Below are 20,530 nucleotides of genomic sequence, written 5' to 3' on the forward strand. Positions count from 1 at the left end.
CCTCCGCTTTCCTTATCTGTTAACAAAGGAGGAGAAGGAAGAAAAAAAAGAAGGAGGAAAAAACAAGACAAGGAAGGAAGGGAGGGAGAAAAGTAGATAGGAACTCATAGGGAAGCAGTTATATAATATGTTTGAAAGCAGTATATACAATGCAAAATTTATATAAATAAATATGATTTATAAAAATGGTACTTTAAATACTGTTAAAGGCCTCTGCTTATTGAACAAATATCCAAGAAACAAGCCATGTTTTCTTGCTCGAATACTTAGGAAAAGCATCGCCTTGAGATGAACTGCAGAATCTGCACCCCAGGACAACTGCTGTTTGCTCTTGTTGAGTGGCAGTGTAGGTCTGGCTTTCTAGGACATTCAGCTCAAACCCACCCCCTCCAAAGAATGTGTCTTTTTTCGTTAGCACTTTTCACAGATTACAGACTTCTTGGTTTGACTTTCCACTGGCAGTGTTTTTCCCTGCAGCCTGAAGTCCTGCCCAGGTTAGAAAACTAGGCATCAGACCATACACTCAGGACAGTCCTGTTGACAACGACCCCTGGACTGAAACAGTCCGTGGAGGGTGGGAGGATGACTGTCTCACTGCACATTGGAGCTGTTAGTTCTGGTTTGGTGTTCGGTAAAGAGAATACGAATCAGGAGATGGAGTCTTGCAATAAACAGGAACTAACGGAGGCAATTAGGAAAGGACACCTGGCGGTGAGAAATCGCAACATCTAGGTGGGCCATAGCCAGCCATTGCTCCCAATTGTTATTCACAACAATGGAGAGCCTCTGGACTGTGAATGCCAGCAATGACGGACGGCCATAAAATTCGCAAATGAGTTTTCACATTGTCTAATAAAATTCTACGACTCTGTCAATCTGTGTTGACACAGACCTACACAGGACTGGATGATAAAATGTTGTAATGGGAAGCTAATTGTTTCCTTGGGTTTACATGTTTGTCTTTTATTTCTATGGTTCTAGATACAAATTCTGGCTCTCTTAAGAGTGACCGTGAAGATGGTAGTCAATTCTGAGTCCCTAGCAGTCAAATATCCTATTGCCCAAAACATCTCAAGTCAAACAGGATGGGCAGCAAAATGAAAGCCCCAACATTCAGATCTGAATTTAGGGGTATGTGGTATCAGGGCTGCCTCAGATATGGCCCGAAACTGTATATTTTAAGTAAACAAAATAAATAAAAGGTGGATACAGTCATGTAAGTTCTAGATTAGGGATTGCTTTATATCTGTTCTAAAGATGCCATCTTGAAAAAGGATAAGAAAGAGTATTTTATGGTCTAAAATTAGCCTTGGAAGATATCATCATAAAAGTGTAATTCAATTCACATGTAACTTGGAAGGTATAAGCTGGAAAAGGGAAATAGAGAGTAAGAATTCACAAAACAAGACAGTTTTTACTTTATGTTTATTTGATTTTACATGCTTAGCATGAAACATAGCTGAACAAATAATTGTGGAGGGAAGGGTGGGGGAAGGAGATCTGGTTAGATATAAACACATAAACTCTGGGTAAAATTTTGTTTAGTTTGCTACTCTGCTCCCATTGGCTAGAACAGGCAAGCATATAATAAATATTTAATAAGTATTTCTTGAATAAACAAAAACTCAGCATATCAAAATTTGTCTTGTTGGTTAGACAAGATGTTTACCTAAGTTTTTTTTTTTTTTGGCAGTACGCAGGCCTCTCACTGTTGTGGCCTCTCCCATTGCGGAGCACAGGCTCCGGACGCGCAGGCTCACCGGCCGTGGCTCACGGGCCCAGCCGCTCCGCGGCAGTGGGATATTTCCGGACCGGGGCACGAACCCGCATCCCCTGCATCAGCAGGCAGACTCTCAACCACTGCGCCACCAGGGAAGCCCCTAAGTTGTTATTTTTAATGCAGCTTCAAAAGATATAGAATTGACAATTCTCCAAAATGTCTGTCCATTGAAAGTCTCAGAAGCACGGACGCGAAGATATGGTACAACTACCTGGTCATTTTCTATATTAAAGGTGAAAGAGAACATTATCTATTAGAATGATCACCTATTAATGCTGCTTGTAGATATGTATATATTATACTTCACTTGGAAAAGTCCTTTACTGATCTTTGCTCCATTTCTCTAAGATAGTGATTAAGCGTTAATTATGCTTGCTCCTTGCCTGTCTTTTAAAGAGTTATGGAATTAAAGCTAGTAGCCTCTTTCGGATTGTTGGAAATAGATTAAGATAATTATTTTCAAAATAAAAATTGAAAAATCGAAAGAAAAATCACACTCTAGAACATGATGGCATCTGAGAATCAGATTTCACAGGGACTTGAATCTCATTAGCATCAGTTTTCAAAGCATTTCAGCCAATGGAACCATAGTTCACAAACAAATATAAATCAAGTGTGGAAGCCAAAATTACTTTCAATCTTATATGCTCCTTTTGTGCCAAAACATATTCAAAGTCAAAGTATGAATCTGTGGGATAGTTAAGTCTTTCTTGCCTACACAGACCCCAGGTTCTTGAGTGAAGTACATATGTTGTAGGACAGAAGAATATTTTATATAGAATCTTCACAAAGATTTTTTTAAACACTTGACAATTAAGATAACAAAAAACATATGACAAATTATCTAAAGTAAAAATAAATGTGATAATACTATATCAAGGCATGAATGTGTACGATATATATAATGTATAATTTGCATTGTGGTTGGAATTTATAAAAGTAAAAATTTGAGAAATTTACACACAGACTCTCATTAAGGGAGGTTTAGTGATGACAGGTTCTTGGAAAGAAAGAACTGGCAGAGGTTCTCAACGCAGCTCCCTTTCAGATGATAAAAGACGATGCGTTGCCCCCTGAATCAAAGAGGAAAAGTAACTCTCTTGACTTCAATCAGAGCAGCTAGACAAATCCCTCAGCACTCCTGAGGACCTCTCTTCGTGGGTTCCTTTCTAATTTCAGATAAGCACTAAATTATGCAGAAAGGGAGAAATATACATTCAATAAGTTGGCCTGGAAGACAACTGCTATATGACTGCTTACAGAAGACAGATCAGGAACGTGAAATGAGTTCTACCCGGTCATGGTGGGGCTGACCCAGACCCAAACTGCCCAGGGTGTAAATCCAACAGGACTTGCCTGGGCTCTGCTGTTGGGTGGCCCTGCCTTTGAATGCAATACTCAGTCAAAGATGAGGTTACTCTTTGTTATACCCAAAGAGATTCCAGAATGAAGATGTATATTCACAGCAGCCAGAAGAGCACGTCCTTGAGGAGGAGAGCGTCCGTCCTCATCCTGCCCAGCTGTCAAGGCACGACACACGTATTTCTTCTCTATACCTGCTAGGTGACCAGTATTTTCCAGGAAGGCTCTAAAACGTCCTGTCATCACACATAAGAATAAAGTTCATAGCGTTTGTCTTCTTTGACATCTTGAAAAGCTCTTATGCCCCAAGCTTATCTGTCTACAATACAGCTCTGATCATGTCACTCTCTTAAATGAAAACCACTAGAGTATGTGGCATTCTTCTAGGACCCATACACCTTAATTCATCGGGCTTGTGCACAGGCTGTACCTCCTGCCTGTAACACCCTCCTCAACCTCGTGACAGCTCACGTGGCCTCTCTTCCTGCAGTTTTCATCAACATACATTTCCTGTCCCGCCAGGCTCAGCAATGCCTCCTCACCCTGAGTGCCCACGGAACTTCACCTCTGTCTCTATTCTATTCGAATTCTATTTGAATCAATAATTTACTTATGTGTTTAAATAACAGCTCTGTTCACTAATTTGGGCAAATTACTTCTCTTGGTCTTGGTTTTCTGCTCTTTAAAATTAGGAGATGGAATGGTTAGTTACAGTTATATTTTCATGTACTATTCTCCACCCTGTTTTAGACTTTGAGAACAGACTGGTGAACAGGACTAGAGTTTTGCCCCCTTTTCCTTACATCCCCACTAGAAAGGAGAGAAAGAATAAACAGACAATAAATCTATGAACAAAAACCAATTTCAGATACTATTGGGAAATGCCATGATGAAAATAAAATAAGTGATACTGTAGATAGTGATGAGGGAGGGAGGATACTTCAGCCCAGGTAGAAGGGCAAGACCTCTCCAAGGAAGGGAAACATCAGTTGAGAACAGAACTGGACACAGAGGCAAACTTTGTATCCACGTTCCAAGGGGAAGAAACATCAAAAACACTACAGCGGGAGTGCTCTGGGTGTGTTCAAAGAGGATGAAGGAGACAGCAGTGACTGAGACCGAGTGACAAGGTGGGGGAGGGGAAGGATGAGGTCAGAGACACGAGCAGGCAGCACGTTACACGGGGCTTTGCAGGAGTTTGAATTTTATTCTGCTGCAACACAAAAACATCACAGCATTTTAGGCAGTTGACATAATCTGCTGTATACTTTAGAAAGTTCAACCTGGTTGCCACATGGAGGAGGGATTTTGTTAAAGGGGGCAGAAGCTGAAAAGCCATTTAGGAAGATACTTCTATAGTACAGGTGAGCGATGCAATGGTTTGGGCAGTGTTGTGGCAGTGAAATGAAGTAAGTCAGGTATGTCTTGGAGGTACAGCCAAAATGAATCACCAGCACATTAGATGTAGACAGTGAAGAAAAGAAATTCATCAAGAATGATCGCTAAGCATTGAACCTGAGTCACTGGATGAACACTGAGGTGGGAGAGGCTTGGGCAAGGGTGTGGATTTGACTGCAGAGGTTTCAGCCTTAAGACTGAGCCATCATTGGACATCTGAATGGAGATGCGAAGGGGGCAGTGGATTCGATAAGTCTAGAGCTCATGGGAGAGTCTGGGAATCACCTCTTGAGTCTGTCTCCTCTTGTGAACCATCAGAATGTTGATAGAAAAAGCCATGGAGTTAAATGGCTTTGACTAGAAAAAGAGTGAATGCAGAGAAAATAAAAGAGCTGAAGAGAAATACTAACACTTGCCAACATGCAGATCTAGAAGAGAGCATGAGCAAAAGATGCAAAGGAAGTGGAGAGAGAATTCGGTAGAAAAGAAGAGAAGAGGCATGTGTTGTGTCCTAGTTCTGGATATAAGAATGCGTTCCAAGAAGAGAGGGCCAACATCTGCTTATGAACGAATAAGAGAGTATCGAACCTTGTCTTTGGCGAGAGGGAGGTCATTGTTTTGTTGTGGTGGTGGTGGTGGGAAGTGTAATTTCTGGCAGTGCTGAGTGCCTAGTTGATATTCATGGCCATGAAGTTAAGGTGATTTCAGCTATCCTGATGGTGTCATTTCCTCCATCAACTTTCAGCTCCCTTGGCCCAGGCCGGGAGGGATGGACAGTTGAGTTTAATCAGGCAGAAACTCAGAATGGGTTATTTTAAGATTCTTCCGATCTCTAAAGGCTCATGAAGTAAAACAAAAGATTTATTTTATTTTAATCTAAAATTTCAAACTACTTTTTAAACGAACTTTTCAGAATTCTCCAAAGTAAGATTATTTACGGTTGCACGCAAAAACTTGACAATGAAACAATGGGGAGAGGGATCTTTAGCAATCTTGCATGTTATTTAAATCATAACTATTGGACTAGGAATATGTATTAATCCAAAACAAATGTCACGGTTTATCCTTTCCATATGTTTCACTTATTTTTTTTCATCCCTTCCTTTTCCAGTTTTGATGTTGGGAAGTTGAAAAGAATGGACTGTGGTAAGCTGGATACCCTGCTAGGTGTAGCCAAGAGATATCCAAAGTCAAAGTCAGAGTTGCCATAAAATTTTGTTAATAAGACAAAAGCAAGGAATTTATATATTAATATAAATTATTTATCTCAGTGAATAATTCAAAGATTAACTATCCCCCCAAACTCTGACATCTTATAAAGGCAGCATTTGTCTTTTTTTGTTTCCTTTTAGGAAAATCTAAAATTAAAACCTACTTTAAATTCTAAAAATAAGTGGTTTAACTCCTGAAAATTTATTCAATCACATTTTAAACTCCAACATACATATTTCTCAACTTGTAAACATATTTGCATTCTTTTAAATTTAAACAGAAATAGATTTGTTAAAATCCGGTTCTCTGAAATATTCAAGAGAGTATCATCTGGCCTGATTTTTATAAATTATATGTAATGTTTTTAATAAAATACTATCGAATTCATGCTACTTAGGAGCAAGAATTAATGATTTAACTCTATTTCTTATGGAACCTGAATTTTTCCACCGTATCTACTCAGTGGACACAAATAAGTCGTTGTCATTCTCAGTATGAAGTGCTGTTTACCTCTCGCTAAATTCATTTTGTCATGATAAAGAAAACCAACCTGAATTCCAAACATTACAAGTGACAAAACATTTTATAGAGCATGCATTTTGCATGTAGACGGCACCTGAAATGCTCAGCTTTCATCTAAACGCAAACGCCAAAGTGAAGTCAAAAGTTATTTACTGTTCCTTCTTCCTTGACTTTTCTTAACAGGACATAACAAGCTGGTAAAAAAAAGGGAAACCTGGACAGACAGGCCTCCTGATCTGTGCATTCGTGAGCCCCACTAGCATTCCTCACACAGTGGCTGTACCAGCGGCACCTCAATGAGAATATCAATGCCTTGCATTTCTATGCTACCTTCAAGTGTACAAAGTGCTTTTCATAGTGGGTTGGTTTCTTTTTAATGAGAGGGAAAGTTTTATGGAGGATTTTATTCCCTTAGAAGGCAGAAGACTTTTGGCAAGATTTTGAATCTTTCCTCTGTGGCCAATTAGTGACAATTCCACTTTTGCAAGACAGCCGTCTCCCTGTCCAATTTGACAAGGCAAAGCAGGAAGACTGGCACTGAATTCGATGCCAACAGTAGTTCAAAATCTCACCACCATCAAAATAGGAATTCAGATGCAAAATTCCAAGACTTGCTTAGTCTGCCCTGGCCGCCAGAGATGCTGAACTATAACCAGAGTCGGCTTCTAAAAGAAGCGGGTTGGGAGCAGTGCAACTGGTATAAAGTTTCTACAAAGGGAGGCAAAACTGCAGAACTGTGCAATCAGGTGCCTGCCAATATGTTTGTTTCAGCCTTGTTTATATTGGGAAAAAATTAGAAGCGAGGCTATTAATGAATAGGCAGTTGGTTAACTAAACTATGGCACAGTTGTTAACTGGAATACTATGTCACCAATAATGAAAATACAATGGAATGCCAGCTGGGAATGGGTGGGGTAGACCAGATAGTGTAGGACCTAGAAGGCTACAATAACGCAGAATTTGGGCTTTTTCTCTGCGTGAATTAGCAAGTCGTTGGAGATTTTCGAGCATGGGAGAGACAGGATTGGACTTGCATCTTCAAAGCCTCGCTCTGACGTAGTGTTGAAGAGAGACTATGGCAGGGTACATTGGGGGAGGGCCGATGATGGCTCAGAGCAGGTGCTAGCAGCATGGGGGTGGGAAAAAGTGCTCCAAGTCTATGAATAATGAAGGTCAAGAAAGCAGGATACATTGGATATTGGGTGTGAGAGAAAGTGAAGAGTCAAAGAGGTTTTTATTAAGCAGGAGTGTGTGCACACGAGGAGCCCCAAGCACAAGAGACGCGTCCCCCCAGATAACAGGGTGGCCGCTGACTAAGTGCTTTACAGATCTTTATCCTCATCTTTGTACTTTTGTTTGGGCTTATGCAAGGAACATGTGTTACTTCAATAATTTAAAAGCTATTTAAAAAAATAAACGAATGCCAACGAGAATGAGAAACGCTGCCCCGGTATATACTTTTTTGGTCAGCCGCCTCTTGTCGCCCGACAATCAAAGCCTCGCAGAACAGCAAGTGACAACTCTAGAATATGAAGCAACAGCTGACCCCCAACCTGCCCAGTTTCAGGATTCCTACCGAGTTGCATCTCTTTAGCTGGGTCTTTTCTAACTGAAGGAAAGAGTTGACTAGGGCCTCCCACACAATAAACCTGGAGATTAACACCAAGGAGTCGGCACACCTGCCAACCAAACCACAGAAGTAAACCTCCATCTGTGTAGTGAGATGAGTCATCGTTATTCTCATTAACCCTCGTGGTTAGCATATTTGAGTCTACCTCCTCAAAATTTGTATTTTCTGTTTGTATTTGCATAGGCCTTATGGCATACGTAACCTTTTTTTTTTTTTTTTTTTTTTTTGGTAAGCCACTCGAAAACTTTTTTAAACATGTGGGGTAAAATAAATACATAAACACTTGGATTTTTTTCTCAAGCCCCACCCCCATTCCAGGTAGATCGCTTTATTTATGTCTTATTCAAAATCACACGTCATGCTAGCCACTCCCCGAACTGAGAGCCAGGCAGCTGAGAAAAATATTCATGTAAAGGTCTGTGTGCAGCGCCTGAGCTGTCTGGAGAAGAGGTGCAGACAAATCTAATACAAATGCATGGGACCTGGGGAGCCACGTGTGACCTGGGACACATACTTTCTCAGCAGACACACAGCACAGTGGGCATGGGTGTCCCTCTGCACGTGTATCTCTTCATTCAGCAGCAGAGATGAATGAAACCTGGCTGTGACCCCCAAATTGTGACACCGTGCATGGCAGGATGAACAACATTGTTTTCCTCGCAGTGGTAGGTCCTCAAGCATTAATAGAAAGACTTCCGATGTCTTGTATAAAACCAGATCCCTCCTATTCCTCCGACGCAGCTGCACCGCTCCCTCTTTATTCTCCAACACGTGCGTGCCTGGAACCCAACGTATAGGTGGTGATTCCAAGCCGGGCCTCTCCCCGGCTACTTATGATAGGGACTTTTGCGTTTGTAGCTCCTCTTGTGGCAACTATTCCCACACTTGGAAGCTAGGCAGGCAGTCTGTGCATGTACTAAGGCATGTGGCTTTCTGCATATGTCTGCACATCATTTTTCAGGAAACTCTATTTCACACTACACCAGCTTGATGAGTAGCTTTGTTCACACCCACTGAGAAATAACTCCATGTGAGAATAATACCTTTACAACTTTGAAGTGTCCTCAGACAGACTTATCTCCAGGCCATCATCCTGCTGTGAACTCTCATCTTGACTTTTCACACTTATGGGCAACAGTCATGCAACATACTGTCAACCAACACGCAGGTTGGAAGAAACGTGAATGAAGGCAAAATTAAATGGGAGCCTCAACATCTTTCTAGTTTGGTGCAATTTTTAATAATTAAAAAAAATCCACCACACATGCAAGTATATCTTTACTTGGTGTCAACTTAAAATTTCTGTTCTGTGTCTTTGAAGCACGTTTACATTTCTGATCCTCACCAACATTCCTTTTGTCGAAGATTGGTGTACAAACCAGCATCTGAAATCCCTGTCCTCAAGGCACTTTCTACTTATGTCTTCCTTAAAGTAAGTATTTCTGGCCAAAATCTTAATCTTTAAGCCACAATTATGGACTTCCCCTGTGGCACAGTGGTTAAGAATCCACCTGCCAATGCAGGGGACACAGGTTCGAGCCCTGGTCCGGGAAGATCCCACATGCCGCGGAGCAACTAAGCCCGTGCGCCACAACTACTGAGCCTGTGCTCTAGAGCCTGTGAGCCACAACTACTGAGCCTGCGTGCCACAGCTACTGAAGCCTGCGCACCTAGAGCCCGTGCTCCGCAACAAGAGAAGCCACTGCAATGAGAAGCCCATGCACCGCAACGAAGAGTAGCCCCTGCTCACCGCGAGTAGAGAAAGCCTGAGCACAGCAATGAAGACCCAACACAGCCAAAAAATTTAAAAATTAAAAAGTTTTTTTAAAAAGCCACAATTATTATAACACTGAGGCAACTGAAAGCTTAGTGGGGGCATGGTTTCAACAAACTGAATTTTCTCTTTGAGATTTATTATAATTTCACCAATCCTATTCGTTGAAAATCCAGCAGAATACAGGCAATCAAAAAATACCTGTTATCGGAATAAATAAGATAACCAACTCTTTCATTCCACAAATAATTGTTAAGCCCCTGAGATGTGCCCCACCGTGATCTGCTCCAGATTTAAAGGTGAGTCCAATGTGGGTCTGGACCTAAAAGAAACTCATTCATACTCAGTAGAAGAGCTGACATGTTAATTATACCTTTCCTAATTCAGCAGGAACATGTCTCAGCAAGGGCTGAAACACACACGTCAAACTTGTCGTTAATTTTTAGTTAACTAGAAAGTTCAATTAAGTGGAAACCAGCTCACTCTTAGTGCTTAATTCTTTCAGGTAATACCAACTAGCTCAACATCTGGAACTCGGTTCAACCCAACAGAAGCACTGAGTAACTACCGTAGACTCTGCACCATGCTAGGCACTGGGGATGCGAGGATGAGAAGGTACCAGGATGGGAGGGAGAAGGAAAGGTTAATGGCAACCCACCCGCTGGGACAAAAAAGTGGGCTAGTACAAAAGACCTGTAATTCAGAATAAGAAGAGGAACAACAGAAGAATATGCAAGACTTGGGAACTGACCAGGATGGTTAGCGAAAGGGACAGAGCAAAGGTGAGTGTGTCAAGCAGCCTTCTTTCCATAAGGGATATAAATTCCAGAGGCCTGAGTAGGTCCTAACCCAGGACACCTTCTAGAAGCTGTTCTTACAATTTCCAGTATCAGCTTGTTTCCTTTTGATTTGTTCCTCTCCTAAAAGGTCAGTAGAGGGAAAATCTGATAAATCAAATCTCCAGAGAAGGTTTATTCTGTTTAGTTAAGAGTTATCATAACTAATGGACCTAGAGACTGTCATACAGAGTGAAGTAAGTTAGAAAGAAAAACAATTATCATATATTAACACACATATGTGGAATCTAGAAAAATGGTACAGATGATCTTATTTGCAAAACAGAAATTGAGACACAGATGTAGAGACAAACATATGGATACCAAGGGAGAAAGGGGCAGGGGTGGGAGGAACTGGGAGACTGGGATTGACATATATACACTATTTTTTTTTTTTTGCATCCAGAATTTAAAAAAAAATTTTTATTGGAGTATAGTTGCTTTACAATGTTGTGTTAGTTTCTACCGTACAGTAAAGTTTATCAGCAATACGTATACATATATCCCCTCTATTTTGGACTTCCTTCCCATTTAGGTCAGCACAGACCATTGAGTAGAGTTCACTGTGCTATACAGTAGGTTCTCATTAGTCATCTATTTTATACATAGCATCAATAGTGTATACTGACATATATACTGTACACTTTGTCCTAGGAAAATGAAACTGCAGTTACCGTCATTTATGAGTTTAAGAAAGCCATGTAAGATAAAGGAAACCAAATTTCCCATTAAAAAGGAAAACAAATTTCATGACAGTAAAAACTTTGAGAGGTTGTATGAAATAGTCATAATCTAGTTTACAGTGTCGAAAATTTTTACAAAAACCTAGCACGTGAACTGTTTTATCTGTGAAAGATGTTCAAGTGAACTCTGAACACCAGGACAGAAAGGGAGCCAGAAACCACGATACCATTTGCCTGTTGCTTCTCCGCTAGCATGGCTCACCTCAAGCACAGTCAGCCGGCCAGGAAGTGGCAGGGATCCAAAACATCCTATCAACTGGCTAATAACCTCTCTGACCAAGTTCACCAGTAGTTATGTCCTCTAATTTAAAAAATACAAAATGAAAATAGAAACAGAGAAACTTTCCCATTAGAAATAACAAGAGACATAGAGTATTTCCGAAGCAAATGATTCTATGAAACAGATTCTCCTCTGGCACTTGGGTCTCTTGACTCCAAAGGCATGAAGAAAAGAATTATGAGATAATTCCTCTTAAAATTATCAATGCTTCCTATTGATTTCTCTGTGGTAGGGGTAAATCATCGATTTTTCTCAAAGGAGACAAAGATTTCCAGCAAAAAGTTCTTGAGAACTCAGAGAAGACATGCAGAAGTGAAGCTGCTTTTGATTTCTGAACTGTTGATCTACAACTGATGGCTGTGATGAAGCCTGTCCAACAGAGCAGGAAGTAAGCATGGCCACATCACTTTGATCTAACACATACTTTCTTGGATTGATACAGCTGATAGGTTTTCTGGTCTTTCTGTCTCTTCGGGTCCCTGAATGCAGGCTAATCATCTGCATCTCCAGCACCAGGCAGATTCCAGGTTCCAAAGGAATAAAAGGGATTTAGAGCTGGAAAGGCATCAGGATGCTCATCCAAACCCTTCTTCTACAAGCAAGGAAAATCTGTCTAAATACTAACACGGTGAACATCTAGTGGTGGCTGAATGCCCTGCGGTCCCAGAGGATGTGCGCAGAAAGCAGGGGCCCAGTCTGAGCGGCTCAGTGCTCTATGCCACACACCACCCCCAGAAAGAGGAGTTTCTCAGTAAATATGTTAGCTTAACAATTCTGCATCCTTTTACAAAATTGTTTAAAACAAAGTTTGTGATCAATCTTTGTTTAAAGCTAAATATTAGAAAAGAGGCACCAATGGTTTAGAAAACAAGACATTTCTTCTCTCTCACCAACCTGCCATTCACCTTTCCTTTTATTCCTATTGATTTGAAAACCTGCTCCTGGACTTCCCTGGTGGGGCAGTGGTTAAGAATCCGCCTGCCAATGCAGGGGACACGGGTTCGAGCCCCGGTCCGGGAAGATCCCACATGCCACGGAGCAACTAAGCCCGTGTGCCACTACTACTGAGCCTGCACTCTAGAGCCCGTGAGCCACAACTACTGAGCCCGTGTGCCACAACTACAGAAGCCCGTGCATCTAGAGTCCATGCTGCACAACAAGAGAAGCCACTGCAATGAGAAGCCCGCGCGCTGCAACCAAGAGTAGCCCCCGCTCGCCACAACTAGAGAAAGTCTGCGCACAGCAACGAAGACCCAACACAGCCAAAAATAAATAAATAAATAAATTTAGTTAAAAAAAAAAAACCCTGCTCCTATGTTATAGGGGTATAAATTAATGGATTTACTATGCTGAACACTGCCCCTGGTAAATGATTCTTATATTTGCAGGGTTTGCCTCCTTAACTATTCCCATGAATGATTTCAGTGATTCTCAGATTTTCCACAACAATTAATTAATTTGCTCATAAATTCTAACTAACACTTAGCAGCTCCTACAGTATAACACTACCAGAGTTCAGAACGGTGCCTCCTGAGTTTTGGAGTCATCCAGTTCATTTCTCAGTACTGAGCTGACGAAATAAATTGACACTGTCAAATGATGCTTTCAAATGATAGAGGCAGAACTTTGCAATCACTGCCTTTGGCATTGGTTGAGTTCCCCTCCCCCATTCCTTAGAGATGACAATTACTATAAGACTACAGATCCAAATGATAAACATAGGCCATTGGGGAAGGTGCAAACCTCAAGTAGGGACCACCCAACGTCCTGAAGACCATTCATATATATTGTATTTTTACTTCAAAGAGAAGCACGATTTGTTCCCCTGTCTGCGTTTTGCAGCCTTAAAGGCTGTTTCTGGGTATTGGATCCGAATGATGTATACAGGGAGTGATATCCAGCTGCCAGCAGGGATGGCATCTGTCTCGTAGTGGCACATGAGCCTTCCAGGTCTTTACTGAACTACTGCCTTGATGTTTATCTGAAACAGGGGCTATGTAGATATGGGTGGGAGCACATGTACTATTCTTTGAATGATTACATTGCAAAACTACTTGGAAATTAAAACAGCTGTCTAAAATATGTATTAAGTCAACAACAACAGATAATCTGAGGGAGTTTTGCAAAGAGAACTCTCTCATGATCTTGAGAAATATCTTTGCTGGAAAAGTAGATTCCACTCTCCAAATTCAATGAGCAACTTCTGGAATATACAGAAGGATGTGACTATTCCAAAGAAATATTACTGATCAAAAGGATCAAACTCCTGTGTTCCATAGAGTAAGAATTGCTTTATGCCTTCTGGACTTAACAAAGACCACAGATGTATGTATCCATATGGGTGGCTCGTAAGTGTACCTGCTTCAGTATCTGTGAGATCACATACCAACATTAACAGATACCAATTTAAAAACACAACAGCTCTGTATCTGACTTTTCTCCTTGTGACAACTCATGACTTCCATGTGCCATAACCCGTTAGCAATTCCTTCTTCAGTTCATCTTACATTTCTCATCTCTATTGGAAGCACAGTGATAATTTCATGTTCAGAAGAGCTAGAAGGCCTAACCACTATGCAAAATTTCACAACCATCTTTCACAAGACAGGAAAGTGACACATATGGAGCACCCCAAAGCACCATCTCTCTTGGCGAACACAACGTGTCCGTGATTTGAGAGCTCAAGTAACCAATAAACAAACCAACAATTCCAAAGAAAAGAAAGATAAAAAAATTGAACTTATCATCTCTAACCACATTTCTTCTAGGAGGGAACAAAAGATCGATATAAGTTGTCATCTTCCTTGATAAAACCCTGCCTTAGAAAAGTTAATTACAAGATCCCACTGAGTCTGACATGTAGTGGGGTAATGAAAACACTCTGCTTCTAGAGAATTACAGTATAGTACACAGTGCTCACAAACAGAATGAATAATTGAAATCCAGAGCTTTTATGCTTCAATGAAAAAAAAACAATATTTCATGGCACATAAACTTATTCAGCTTATTTGCATTAAGGTTGAATGATCAAAGCACTGTCCACAGGAAAATCGTGACGGTACCCTGATTTAGGTGTGATGAGCATTCATAAATATTCTTAGGAAGCAAGATGTACCTACATTTAATCAGCACTTATTAAAATTTTATTCCCTATAGTTATTCAACAGGATCTGTGGTATAAAAACATAATTACAAAAATCAGATTTGAGCTCATTTGACAACAGAAGGGTTTTATGGTGACCTATCTCCAAATGTTCCTATTTGTAATTAAATGCAGCGATCAGCAGTAAGGATTTTGAAGCTGTTTTAGTAGTTCCGCTATTCTGCTTAACATGTGGCACCCGTAATAATTAAAATGATACTAACACATGCACAATTTTATGGCCCTTATGGTGCAACCCATTATGCCAAATAAGGGCCTCTGTTTTCACAGCATACTGCACATGGTCTCATTACACCCACTTTTCTTTTCCTGTCTTCACACTAACAACTGTTAAAGTGAATCAACACACGAAACGTACTATAACAGCTTAGTGTTTATGATATGTGTGCTGTTAGTCAGTGAACAGGAAAATCTAAACATTTACTGTTTATGTAAAGAATAGCGTTAGTGTTAGCGAATTGCTCGGGTCTGCTTACTTTATTATCTAGATCACAAACGTAATGATGGGTTTCAATGGCATCTATATTTTCACTTTGTTTTGTTTTTCAATGCAGATGTCTATGAAAACCAGAGGAATTTAGCAGTTACATATCTTAGAGTATTTTCTTCTCAACTGCTTAAATAATTTAAGGGATCGCTTAAAGAAAAGATAGATAAATCAGTGTCATTCCCTTTTTTAAAAAAAATGAAAGAAAGAAGGAAAAAGAAGAAGAGTGAGACATTTAGAGTTATTGGGAGGTAATTTCCTCCGCAACATTCCGAGGCTGGATCTGGTTTACTTAAGATGTTAAAAAGCTATAAACCATTTTTATATGGTACCATAGTAAAATTTACAAGAAGCAGGGAATTTGAGATCAGTGCCACTTTTATCATGAATAATTTTGTAATTAAGGAGCTCCTCAAAGACCTCCTACACTCATTTTACAGTCATCAGTTCCGAATAGCACTCAGTCTTTTTGTTCTGGGACATAGTCCAAAGTAGGTCCCATCGGTAGAACACCAACGGATGGGCAAGATCTCATGTCTGCATTTTCCATTGCCATTTTTCTGAACATTAGTCGAAACTGCAGATGAAGAATAACAACCTTTCTTTATTTTTTTTCTTTGTAAGTCAAACCCAATTCTGTCCATTTAGGAATTTTGCCGGATTGGCGCTACCCGGGAGTCGACTGAGTAGGCCTTGAATGTTAACGGCTTAATAGCTCAATTGATTGCAAAGATACAAAAGAAAAATGCTCACAGATTGCAGCCTTCACACGGTTTGGCTCAGAGATCTCATCAACAGTGTGACGTCGACCGGTAGAGAACCATGTGGATGCTGTATGAGGACCATGCGCTCGTTACAGAACTGTGAAAATTTGTGGGACTGCAAAATGAAAATTACCAGCCAGGAAAAAAAAAAACAGCAAGATGAGTCGTGGTAGAGGGAAAGCAGCTTGAGACAGACCTAACACATTCTTCTATACAAGCTTCTTAGTAGAAAGACTAGGAACACTGAATATTATGTAAATATCCCCGCAGGTCCAACAAATCTGTCAGAACCCCAGCCACCCCAGGCTCAGACTGTCACACTCAGCACACGGAAAAGATTTCATCCCTGTTAGGAGACATTCTCCAACTCTACCTACAAAAACAAAAAAACAAAAACCCACCCTGTTCAACAATTGAAGAAGGCATAAAGCTTTCTATCTGAACTTGAAGAAAGTTGCATCTGCAATCCATATTCTTTGATTAAAATAAGCATCTGTGATCAGCATTAGTATTTACTACCCCATGATCAAAAACAAATAACCCGCTTTGTTTGTTTCTTACTGCAAATGAATTAAATTAGCAGCCTTTAGGAGGACTTGCTGTTTATATCCTTGTTTCAGCAGTGGTAGTATTTGAAGTTTCCTGCGGTAAGTTCATTACTCGTATTTTGTCCAGAATTAGTGAAGCGTGCTGAAAATTGCTAATGACAGATGTTTCTCCACTCTGTCACACTTCTTGTATCATTTGATTTGGAAAGCAACATACGGTGTTCTGCTCTATCAGTATGTCACAGACTGTCTGTAAACAGCTGGTCATAACTCAGTTCAGTGAAAACCATTACTTTCCAATGAAGGGCTGGACACCCTCCAAATTGCATTTTGGCATGGCCTCGGCTGCATAATGCACAAAGTTCCTCTGTTCTGAGGTTACCTAAGGAAGAGTTCTCACTTTCCTTACTTGTGTTTATGTTGCAGAAAAGAAGAGTGTTTTCTCAGCGATAGATAGAAGATCAAGAGGATACGAAAAACTATATTTTAATGATTGTATCAAGCACTCAAAAAAATCTGGGAATGTTGCATTGCAAAAGACAACACAAAACCCACCCCAAATGGGTATCTTCCCATTTCTAGTTATGTCTCCGGCTGAAGGGAGCATGAATTATTAGGATCAAGATGACACATTTCAAAGTCTCCTATAGAACAGTCATGGCATATGAGCACAGCCATGTGGCCATCCCTTGATCTAGTCACAGTGAGAGGTACTAAAATCATCCCCCTGTCACTTATACGGTGGTGAAATCCAAATAAATTTGTCCTGCCTTTCTTTAAAATCTGAAACTCATCAAGCCAAAATCCAAATATTAAAATCACGTTAGTACAAGGCCATACACACTATTTTTTAACACGACATTTTAAAACATGTTGACAATTACCCTCAATAATGAACAATGCCAGGTTATTTGAACCATACATCGAATAACAAGGCATCATTAGCAATACCTTTCAGAATGTTTGGAGATAAAATCTCTCACTGAAAACCTCTGGATGGAGCAGAGAGATAAATGGAGATACTGAATATATTTGAAGCCACTTGGCACTTCCAGATCCATAGGGGCTTTGTGATTATACATGAAGAAATGAAAGAGAAGGAAATGAGCCCATTTGAGGGACTGGATGATAAAGGAACATGCCCACCTCAGCTTAGCACTCATTCAATCAACTCTCCATCAACAAATACCAAGTACTTACACGTGCCATGTAATTGCTGGAGATATTCTTGTGGGACTCTTTTCTATGCATAAAGGAGAGGCTTATCAGCACTGAACTCTAAGTGTATGCTTTTTGCACCTGGCAAAGCCCACTTCCTCCTAGATCAGGCTCCTGTGTCACCTCTCGGAAGCCTTTCCTGACTCCCCCGGGCAAAGCTGGCCCACATCTGGGCCTTCCCCACACATTCCTAATAACTCGACTATAGCATTATAGGTAAAGTGCAGCTGGAGCCCAGGAGAGAGAGCAATTGATTCCATGAGAGACTCGGGGGAGACGTCAGAGGAGGTGACATTTTGCTTGGGTCTTAAATAATGACTCACGTGTGCAAACAGACAACATTTTAGAACATCTCAATCAAGAGAGATGTCCTCAACTAGTGAAAAAAAAAAATAAAGCAACACCCTTTGCAGATCAAATGTCATGACAGCAGAAGACAAATGCAGGAGAAAATTCCAAGAAATAAAAACTATATACACTGTGAAGAATCTCTTTAAAACAACATATCTTATCTGGATCTTGTTTTTTCTCATCTTCTAGGCCAGGGGCTTAATAGTACCGTTTTCTCTCAGATAAAATCAATATATCCTTGTATGAAAGGATGAAGGATTCAACAATCGACCAAAGATAATTTTAAAATGAAAACACATCTATTTAAAAGCCATATCACTCATTACACCATTGAGTACAATTGGTTTCACAAAACGTTAGTATTTTAAGACAATGGTTAAGAAGTATTGCCATATGATTCTTAATACAAGATCATTCTTGAAAATTACTTTATAATTATTTATATGGTCTTATATTAATAAAGAAAAGTTGCCTTACTATAGGATGTTCCATCCTTTTGAGTAATAGGCTCTTTGAAGTTGCTATATGCCAAGTCTCTTAGCTTAGGTTGACTTGCCCAGTTCAACTAGGCTGAGCCACTGGAGAGTTTTATCATCTGTAAATGCAGCAGCAGAAGGGGTTTAAAAGGTCATTTCTCTCTGCCTCCTGCAGAGGGCTTTTACCTGTTTAAGGAATGTAGTCAGCAAAGAAAACATGTGATTGAACTTCAGTGGCTCAAAGCTGACAAAAGAAAATTATAGAGAGAACTGCTTTCATTAGTTATCCTCTTTCCCAACCCTCTCTGCTCTCTTGCCTTCTTTGAATATTTACCTCTATTTATGGTGACTCTCCTTCTGTAGCTCAACCCTCACTGCTTTGCCTCAGCTGAAGTACTTAATGAAGGGCTATTGCTTTTTCTTCACAGAGAAATACTCTCACATATCATTAAAAGTAAGTGTCTGTTAGTTTTTCCAAGAGGTAGTACAGGAACCTCTGTAGACTGATTATGCCAGGTGGTGATAATATAAAATTTGGACTTTCGCATGAGTATTACACAGTGAGCTGCCTTCCTTTTTTGCTGTTGTATTTGCTATTATTTCGATGATGGCCTTTTATTCTTCTTTTTTAACTTCCGTTGATGGTCTTTTTTTTCCTCACTGTAAGTAGTGCTACTTCTAAATCTGAGCTATGGCTCCTAGAGCAGATGGGTGAGAAGAGAAATAATTTCCACCCTATAACTTGTTAGAAGAGCTCAGTGCCTTGCCAGTTGGCCAGGAGTTTAGTACTCAAACACAAAATACACAGATTCTCAAAGGTTGGTCTTCTCTGTTGGTCTTATTTGAGTCTCTTGAAATCTTTACAGGGCCAGAAAATTATTCATTGAATTTCTGACTAATGAAAATTGCAAGTTATGGCCAATATCCTATTGGTAGTCCCCTGTTGTCCTTCTGCTGGAAACCTTGGCCAAAAAAACAAACAAAAAAAAAAAAACCCGATACCATATCTGTCCAACACGTCCAAAGAAATCAAAGCCACTGGCGGACATTTTGCCTCAATGAACATAACTTTTTTTAACCGTATCAGGAAGGAAACACTTTGCAACAATACACAACTAGAGCTTTCAAGGAAACAGCGGAGCAAGGATGAAAAGGCACAAAAGAATTACTTTCGTATTGCCAGATATGAAAAATTTATAGTGGAATGCTGACTCCTCCCAGTTTGTGGATCGGAAGATAAACTAATACAAATTATCCCCGAGGGGACAACTTAACAATCTGATTTTCTTTTCTTCAATTACGTTTAACTAATATTTATTGAATGTCTACAAAGTGGAAAACTGTTTGCAAGGCATTAAGAGAAAATAAAAATGAGTATATTCCTAAGTGTGGAGGAATGTCCCTAAGGAGACCAATGGAAATAATCATACAAATAATTAGAATACAAAGCAGTGTTATAAAAGTGCCTTACATACAAGTGTGTGTGTATAAAATCTCTAAAAAGTGTTAATGCATCTTATATAGGTATCTAGACCCTCATTTTCCACCAAAATAATACAAAACCCTAAGTCCCTGCAATTAGATTACAAATAGCTTTTGATTATCTAGGCCCTGATTAATAGAGTGCCTATATAATTTATCATCCAAACAAGGACACTTTGAGAGTGAAAAGTGATGCTATTAATAATTGTGCCAAGTCAGAAGGAATAAACTGGGGTTGTCCCCGGCAGATTAGGACATATGGTCACCCTATTGATTACCTAATTTCAGTACCAAGACAACATTGGTCCCCTTTTTCTGCTTCCTTCTGCTACCTGACTTCATAAACCATTTTATTTCTTATTAGGTATTATCCACAAGAGACTAGCCAGGAATAAAATGAGACTGTGTCCCTCATATCCATCAGTTTTACACAAAATAAAGATTGGATGGGAAATCATTTCATGAACACTTATTGGACCAGGTACTGTGCCAGGTGCTGGTGAT

Source organism: Globicephala melas, chromosome 17 (genome assembly GCF_963455315.2).
Source record: "Globicephala melas chromosome 17, mGloMel1.2, whole genome shotgun sequence".
Taxonomy (NCBI): Eukaryota; Metazoa; Chordata; class Mammalia; order Artiodactyla; family Delphinidae; genus Globicephala; species Globicephala melas.